At 44.0% G+C, this 9,186-nt stretch overlaps 1 long non-coding RNA gene across 1 annotated transcript; it reads left to right on the top strand.

Moving 5' to 3' along the window:
• Positions 1-3,187: 3,187 nt before the first annotated feature.
• LOC116781292 lies at positions 3,188-8,541 on the top strand. The gene is made up of 4 exons (XR_004354847.1): positions 3,188-3,353; positions 4,003-4,079; positions 7,715-7,775; positions 8,321-8,541. It is a non-coding gene; the product is annotated as an uncharacterized LOC116781292 (long non-coding RNA).
• Positions 8,542-9,186: the final 645 nt, after the last annotated feature.

The raw sequence follows: 9,186 nt of genomic DNA, 5'->3' as shown, positions 1-9,186 counted from the left end.
CCTCATTAGCAGGATATCTAGGGGTGCACCAAGTGCCTTCCAGTGAGGAACAAAAGAGACCAGTAGACAGTGTCAATATTGTTCTGGTGTTAATCTCACTGGAGCACAGTGTGAGATCACTTCTGAGTTATGTTTCTTTAATCAGTGATTGGGAATTAAGAGGAAAACACATAGTTTATGACACTTTAGGATTTATTTCACACTCTTAACAAGAAGGTATTTTCCAGCTGGACTTTGAATAAGGTTCCATGGTATATTGCAAATTTCCATCTCAAGTTAACAGTCTACTTCTTCCCAAAGAAATTCTCAGCAGCTAACACCCTTTCATCATCTGGCTCTTTCCCTGATGGTTTGAGCTTGTTGCTCCTTTGGGTAAATACCCATTTGACACAATGCACTGGGCAGCTTCTGCCAAGTGCCACTGAATCTCACTTCTTCCCTTGCCTTGAGGTAGTTGTGCTTTGAGAATCTGGCTGTTCAGATACCCTGAAATGTCTCTAGTATTTCAATGGGAAGAAGCTTCAAGATGTGCTGTTTGGCACACATGAAAAATGACCTGCCCAGAGAGCCATGGAAATGTAGGTGCTGCTCAGTAATGCCCCTGGACTGGGACAGGCACTGCTGAGTATTTTTTCCTTCCCCTCTCTGATTCCATTCCCACTGTTTTGTACAGACTCCTTGGGGTCAGATTTTGCACTGTACAGTTTGATAAGTTAGTGCAGATGTGTGTTTGCAGGCATGTTCTTCTTCTGTGTTCCCTGATAACATTCAGTAAACTGATACCTGGCTTCAGCTTTTTTTCCCCCCCATGGTATTATTTTTATTTATTTCTCCAGAACAGCTTGAGAAAATGAAGGTACACTTAGCCCCAGTTTACTTGCTGCTCTAATCTCTTCACCTTTTTTCTTTTCCCCTCCCCCAAACTGATGGGTAACTGTGAAACCCAAGGTCAGGAATGTGGTTGGAATTCCAGGCCCCAGGCTGGGGGAGGTGACACTTTCAGTCCCCAGGGGAAGAAGCCACTGCTTTCTCAACATGCAAAGGACAGCCCAGGATTTCTGGTTCTCCAAGCAGCAGCAGTGGCAGGGAAGAGAGCTGCTGGCTTGGATGGAAGATGATTGAGAGAAAAGTAGTGATGGTTCACAGAGGGAGAGGAAAAACATGTTATTTGGGTGTGTAAAGGCAGGGGGATGACAAGCTAACAAGGTAGTGGAAACCATATGAATAGGAAAAAGAAGGCTACATTGGCCCCAAAACCCCAAAGCCCACACATCCTTATTAGTAGAAACACTGTTCCAAAAAAATAAAGGAGTGTTGGAGGCATGTGATGTCACAGGGAGCTGTGATGTCATGCAATGTCACAGAGGAGGATGTGATGTCACAGAAAAAGATGTGATGTCACAGGCAGCTGTGATGTCACAGGGGAGGATGTGATGTCATAGGAGACATGCGATGTCACAGAGGAGGATGTGATGTCACAGAAGAGGATGTGATGTCAAAGACATGCTATTATGTCACAGAAGAGGATGTGATGTCACAGAGGAGTTGTGATGTCACAGAGGAGGATGTGATGTCAAAGGCATCTGTGATGTCACAGAGGAGGATGTGATGTCCAGAGGAGGATGTGATGTCACAGGGAACTTTGATGTCACAGAGGAGGATGTGATGTCACAGAGGAGGATGTGATGTCACAGAGGAGGACGTGAATCACAGGAAGGATGTGATGTCATCAGACACATGCGATGTCACAGAGGACAATGTGATTTCAAATGTAGCTGTGATGTCACAGAGGAGGATGTGATGTCACAAAGGATGATGTGATGTCACAGGAGACATGCGATGTCACAGAGGAGGATGTGATGTCAGAGAAGAGGATGTGATGTCAAAGACATGCTATTATGTCACAGAGGAGGATGTGATGTCACAGAGGAGCTGTGATGTCACAGAGAAGGATGTGATGTCACAGGTAGCTGTGATGTCACAGAGGAGGATGTGATGTCACAAAGGAGGATGTGATGTCACAGGAGACATGCAATGTCACAGACGAGGATATAATCTCACAGAGGAGGATGTGATGTCACAGAGGAAAATGTGATGTCACAGGAAGAATGTGATCTCACAGGAGAGCTGTGATGTCATAGGAGACATGCGATGTCACAGAGGAGGATGTGATGGTGCACAGGTGGATGTGATCTCACAGAGGAGCTGTGATGTCACAGAGGAGCTTGTGATGTCAGAGAGGAGGATATGCTGTCATAGAAGACATGCGATATCACAGAGGAGGATGTGATGTCACAGGGAGCTGTGATGTCACAGAGGAGGATGTGATGTCATAGAAGACATGCGATGTCACAGAGGAGGATGTGCTGGCACAGAGGCGGATGTGATGTCACAGAGGAGGTTGTGATGTCACAGACGTGCTGTGATGTCACAGAGGAGGATGTGATGTCACAGGGGAGGGTGTAATGTCACAGAGGAGGACGTGATGTCACAGAAGAGAATGTTATGTCACAGGGTGCTGTGATGTCACGGAGGAGGATGTGATGTCACAGGAAGGATGTGATGTGACAGGAAGGATGTGATGTCACAGGAGTGCTCTGATGTCAGAGGAGGATGTGATGTCAGATGGAACTTCAATGTCACAGAGGAGGATGTGATGTCACAGGGAAGCTGTGATGTCACAGAGGAGTATGTGATGTCACAGAGAGGATATGATGTCATAGGAGACATGCGATGTCACAGAGGAGGATGTGATGTCACATGGAGCTTCCATGTCACAGAAGAGGATGTGATGTCACAGGGGAGCTGCCATGTCACAGAGGAGGATGTGATGTCTCAGAGGAGTATTTGATGTCACAGAGAAGGATCTGATGCCACAGAGGAAAGTGTGATGTCACAGAGGGGGGATGTGATGTCACAGGAAGCATGTGATCTCACAGGGGAGCTGCAATGTCACAGAGAAGGATGTGATGTCATGGCGAGGATGTGATGTCACAGAGGAAGATGTGATGTCACAGGGAGAATGTTATGTCACAGTGGAGCTGTGATGTCACGGGAGTGGTGTGATATCATATGATGGATACGACATCATAGACAAGATGATGTCATAGAGGAGGATGTGATGTCACGGGAGATGTGTGACATCATGTTATAGATGAGATGTGATGTCACAGAGGAGGATGTGATGTCATATGATAGATGTGACTCAGGGAGGAACCGAGGTTGGGGAGGGCAAAACTGGCCCCAGAATGGATCGGGAATGGGGACCCCCCCTGCGTTCCCCTGTGTCAACCTGCTCTGGGGGGCTTTGGGAGGGCACCTCCCCCTCAATGGGCATCCAGCTCACCCTAAAGGTGCCAGGACCACCCCACAGACCCCCAAGGACCCCCTAAATCCATCCAGAGCCCACCCAGGACCCCCTCAATCCCCTTTTTGAGAGGACCTTTAGGGGCACTGGTGGCTGAGCTGGGCAGCAAAGTTCATACCTGTCTACAGCCTGACTCACTGAAATGATGATTTTTAAGCAGAAAGGAGAAGCTTGAGGCAGTTTGTTGAAGGCAGAAGGACTGATTTCTCATGTATTTTAATTACTTCTGAAATGCTTCAAAGCCTGGTTTTCAGGGGTTTCTTTAATTTGGCAAGTTCTTGGGGTTTTCTTGGGCTGTTCTTTGTGTGGGGGGTGGGTGGGTTGGTTGTTTTTACAGTTTCTTGTCTCATATACTCGGTACTTTTCCCAGGAGAACATTGATTTGTGTAGAGACAAAATCACTGGAGAAAATCTAGGGATAAAAATACTCCCCTGGGAAGGATGCAGGATGAGTTGGTATTATTTATTTAAGAGTTTCAGGCCCACAACGAGCAGTTTCAGCCAAATTTTCTAAGTGACTGAGGAACCCTTTTCTCCAAATGTGCTCCCCTGAGGCAGTTTCAAATCCCCACTTGTGATTCAGTTTTCTGGAATGATTCTAAATTAATTAAATGCTTTTTTTGGCCATCATCTAGGCAACTGCTGCCATGGATAACATCGATTGTAAGAAGGCAGAAGAGAAGGACATGAAAGGGCCACCTGTGAGTAAAAGGTGTTTTTCATTTTCAGTAGTCTCTGAATTTTTGTTACTAGTTTTCTGTTTCTGTGGAAGAGTTCAGTGTCCTCCCTCCTGGGAAGGATGGGAACAAATGATTAAATGTGGAAAATGTTCCGTTCCAACACTGCAAACTGTAATTTGTCCAGATGGTCTAAAGATGTCCAGATTATCGAAAACCTTCCATATTTTTGTTTTCAGGGAGAGAAAAATATCTGATGAAGAAATCCAGCAAAGGCAAAAGTGCAAGGCCAAGCCTCAACCTGCGGAGAGCTGAGGGGTGGCACCGGCAGCCCCAGAATTACATAGGGAAAATAAGAAACACAGGAATTTTGGGGTGGGATTGAGCCATTTTCAGTGGGATTGATCCACTTTGAGGTGACAGGTTGAACCCTCTTGACTTTTGGGATGCAGAACTGGGAGAGACTGGAATGTTAATGGTCCATGGCTCCAACACTCTCCAGTTGCAGAAGCAGTGGGGGCTGTGCTGCCCACGGGCAATGGAACCGCCCGGGGCAGAGGGGGGAACACCCACCCCTGGAGGGGACAGGCTGGGCTTGGAGCCAGAGAGGGGAAGTGCTGTTTTTGTGTTTTTATATCACTATAGACAGGAGCCAAAACTGCCCCAAACCTACTTTACATGGAGACAAAATTGTTCTAAACTAAACCCTACATGTATAGATAGATATAAATATAGACATAGATATAGATAAACTAACTCTAATCTGCCCCAAGGGATCAGTTCACAAGACCCTGAGTCACCCTCACTGTCAGGGGGGTCGAGACAGGGGCTGGACACGGGAGAAGCTTCTGGCAGCTGCTCACAGAACCCACCCCTGGAGCCCCCCAGGAACCAAAACATGGCCATCTAAACCCCAATACACTTCCCACCATGGATCACCTGGACCATGGGTCACCAGGTCTGTGCCCAACGTGGGTCCCTGTGGATCATCCAATGGGGGTCCTCTGATGGCTGAGGGAGTTGGAGCAGCAGCCAAAGCTCTTCCCGCAGTCGGGGAACTCGAAGGGCTTCTCTTACTGTGGGTCCCTTGGTGTGAGGTTGTGGTGGTTTGAAACTCCCAAAATCTAATTTTTAAGTTCAAGCCCCCCTCCCACAGTTTGCCCCTGTGAGAGGGTTTAGTGATGGTATGGACTTGATATCTTTTTCACCCCATGTGGAGAGTTTTCAGACAAAACACAACCAGTCCTTATTGGGGGAAGGGGAAAATATTTACAAAGGTTTATTTACACCCACATATATATTTACATTACATTAAATTTCTCCTCTTCTTCAATAAAACTCCAAGAAGAAAAGAGTCTTTTTATCACTTCTCAGGCCACAGTTCCTTCCTTTCAGGTTTTTGTGGCACTGGTTAGTGTCCTCCATTTTTCCCAAGGGCAGCAGATTTCAATATAGCAGTTAGGATTTTTGTTCTTACTTTGTGGAAATTTCAACCTTGAGCCCGAGCCTTCGGGGAATTTCCTTGTAGATCTTCACTCCTCTTGGGTTAGAACATTGAAGGCAGCTTTCAGTTCAGTCTTACCAAAGCTCTTCTGCTCTGTCTCAGCTCAGTAGCAGAATAGAAGCAGCAACAGCAGCAGCAGAGGGCACGGCCACCTCCCCCACATTCCGTCCTGGCTCAGTTCTCAGGACAACTCCGGGTTTCAGCTCCTTTCTCCCTCTCTCGAGCTGCTGCTGAATTTCGGGACTCCCTAAGGGTTTGGAAGTCCACCCCTCCTCTTCAAGGAGTCTCTGGGGTTTGGGAAAGTAATACAGTCTTACCCCAAAACAGCTCTGTTGAGTTTTCCTCTGCTTTGTTGCCAGTTCTCCCTCCTGCAGGAACATCTCTGCGTCTTTCAACCGGCTTCACGTTATCTTGTTGCTCCTGGCTACCTTTTGGCTTTCAGCCACTGTTGTCTCTGTTCAGGACTGCTCCGCTGCTGCTTTCAGTGTCTTCTGCTGCTGCTGACAGTAAGGAAACTCTTCCAGCTCTTGATTACAGGACCCGGTCCAGCATTGACACTGTACCGGGTCTCCTGTGACCTCAGCTGGGGGCTGGGGGCCCTTGGCCCCCAGAGGGGCTCACTGGCCCCCTGCTTCCTCGTGGCTCAGATCATGGCTACCCTCCTTCTACACTACCTTCACTACCTTCTCTTCCGTTTCTGTGGGTATGGAATTTCCGTAGGGCACACGTGGATTATTGATTGGTCCAGTATTATCAGTGGGGCAAACCATTACTACCTCAGAGAAAAGGTTTTTCAAACCACCACAATATGGAAGGGATACATTTTGTAAAGTATCTGGACTTTTAGAAAGCCTTTTTTTTTTTTTTTTGCAGATACAGGTAGACTGTCTTCAAATAATGTCATGTTCATGTGCTACTTCTGTATAAATTTGAGTTTACCCAGGCTATTTGTGAAGTGGCTTGTTATTTTTATAATCTGTATATACAGATACATGTGCCTTGTATTTGTGGAAAAGGGCAGTATTTTCATAGAAATCCATTTCATTAAATGTCCCATTTCACCAGGGAGAACCTGCATTAAACTTTGATTGTATTTTGTACTTACTGAGTTTGTAGCATTAACGGTTGGGGATATTGTAGAACTCACATTTGACAACAGGAACAGCAGTAACAGGAGACTTCAGGTATTTGTAGAGGAGATTTTTGGGGCCTGTGTCTTGGTTTTGGGAACACAAAGGCTGATGCTTGGCAAGGATAGAATGTTGTTATTGTAGTGTAGGTCACATTTTTATGAATTGATGGATGTCCTGCAGCAAACAGGGCTGATGTGCAAATGTGTGTGTCAGTGTGTTCTGGAACTGGGTTGTGTAACTGTCTGATGGGATCTGTGAGAACTAAGAGTTGGTGTTTAGAAATGATCTCATACCTGAAGAACAGCAGAGCATATCTGAAATCCCATGGGAATTTTCAGTTTAGAGGGTCAAAATCACAGATATTGCACAGTCTGTTCCAATGAAGGCAAGACCAGTCTGATGATAATGAGGGGACTGAGCCTGTGAGACCCAAGACTTGTGTTCCTAGTGTTAAATCCTGAAATGTCTAAAGCTGCAACTTTTAACTGACCTGCTCTTCAGAAAATAGCAACATTAAAGATTAAAATTAAACCCCAGAGTGTCAGGAGCAGATCTTGGCTGACCTGCATGTTCCATGCTAAATACAAAATTGAGCACTTCAGTCATAATAGTCTGCACCTTTCCTGGATTGCCCTGATGCTGTTTGTGCTGAACAGATATTACAATAAAGGCAGTTTTACCTGTCCCTTGTTTACTTTTCTGAGCTCTTTGGAGCTGCCTTTTCTTGGAAGAGCAATGTATGGTTATCTATGTTTGTCTGGTGGTAATTTCTCAAGGGATTTGTGTACAGGACTGGGCCTGAATTTCTTGGGTGGTTTGCACAGGTTCTTTGATAACACGTTCCCTAGTGATACTTGAAAATTTTTTATAAAATGTCTTTTGTAGTATATGCTGTGATCTGTAATGCTTGATTTGTTTTTTTTTTTTCATTCAGGGACTTGTGTAATACTCACAGTCTAATGTTTGGTCCTTAGGATTTCTTTATTATTTTTAATTTTAATTCAAGTGTTTTAATATCCCAGTTTCCCTGCAGATGTGTGGAGGAATTGATTTGCTCACTGTAAGCAAAATAGCTGCTCTTGGTCGAAGGACTGGTAAGTTGTTCTTCCTTAATAACATTTACTTTTCAGTTTTTTAAAAAAAGACCTTCACAAAGGTCTGGCTTTGCACAAAATGATCTGTAATGCCAGGACAGTTTGGTATTTGTTTGGTTTTGTTTCTTTTTAAATTAAACTGCGAGCTGATAGACTTCAGATCATTCCTCATATAGTCTAAAAACCACAATATTGGCAGGCTTGAGTAGAAAAATTAAAATTAAAATAATAATTAAAAAATATTCATCTATACTGAATGAATACAGGAACAGAATCTTTTCCAGTTTCCTGAACTAAAAGGAATTTGGTCTTGACCTTTTGTTGTCCCTGGCACATTTTGTGACTTTGGACCAGTTTTATCACTGAGTTCAGTCCTGAAGCAAAAGAGTGGAATTCATGAATTGGAGGAATTCAGTTTTTAATGTGTGTCCATGAGCTTAGTTCTGATGCTTTTTGGCAAGTATTTAATCTCTTCTGCTCCTGGGCTCTGTGAGTTTTATTACTTTGTTCCTTCAGAAGTTTTAAACTGTTTTTTCCCACTGCAGGTCTGTGTAGAACAGCAGATTTCTTGCCATGTTTCTCCTTCCAGCTCTTCCTCAAAACTCTGCCTGTGCCATCCACTGACGCCTTTCTAGCCCCCAATCATCTGCTCGAATCTCTAAAACATGTGACTCATGTTCCATTTTTATATTCATCTTCACATGACTCCTAAATCTTTCTGTGTGCATTTTTGTTTGTTTTCTCACTGGGTTGTAAATGAGCTGTTGTCACATCTGGTTTCTTGGGTAGGACTTTGGGCTTTCAGGTACACACCGAGTAATTCTTCCCTCCTTTTCTGCTTTATAATCCTTACCTAAAGGAAGGGGCTGAATGTGAAAGCCTTAATTTACTTAATGCCACAGTTTGTCTACAAAAGAAGTTGCTTCAAAAACCAATTGCAAAAGCATCCAAATGTGTGGATCTTGAAAGATCTAGTATTGCCCTCTCTGGTTAGCGTAGATAATGTTTAGTTGAAGCACTGATGTTTATTTTCCATTTGTTTAAGAGAAGAGGGAAAATACTTGAAAACACCAGGAGCTTTATTGAAGTTGACATACTTTGCTTAATGCAATACAGTTTATGATTTCAAAATAACGCCCAAAAAAGAGTGCATCTGTGAATAAAGTCACATCTTACCGGGAATTCCTCTCTAAATGTGAGAAACCTGGCAAATGGCCATAGCTAAAAATACCCAAACCTACATGAGTTGTGCCTTGACTGCTGTGCTTACAGAACATCTGATGGTGGTAAAATATAAATGTGTAAAAAATGTTTAAATAAAATAAATGTTTAAATAAAATAAATGTTTAAATAAAATAAATGTTTAAATAAAATGGTATCCAAATATAAATTTGAATTCCTATGCCTTATA

This window comes from Chiroxiphia lanceolata, assembly GCF_009829145.1.
Source record: "Chiroxiphia lanceolata isolate bChiLan1 chromosome W unlocalized genomic scaffold, bChiLan1.pri scaffold_107_arrow_ctg1, whole genome shotgun sequence".
NCBI lineage: Eukaryota > Metazoa > Chordata > Aves > Passeriformes > Pipridae > Chiroxiphia > Chiroxiphia lanceolata.
This window is presented reverse-complemented; position numbering and strand designations above follow the sequence as displayed.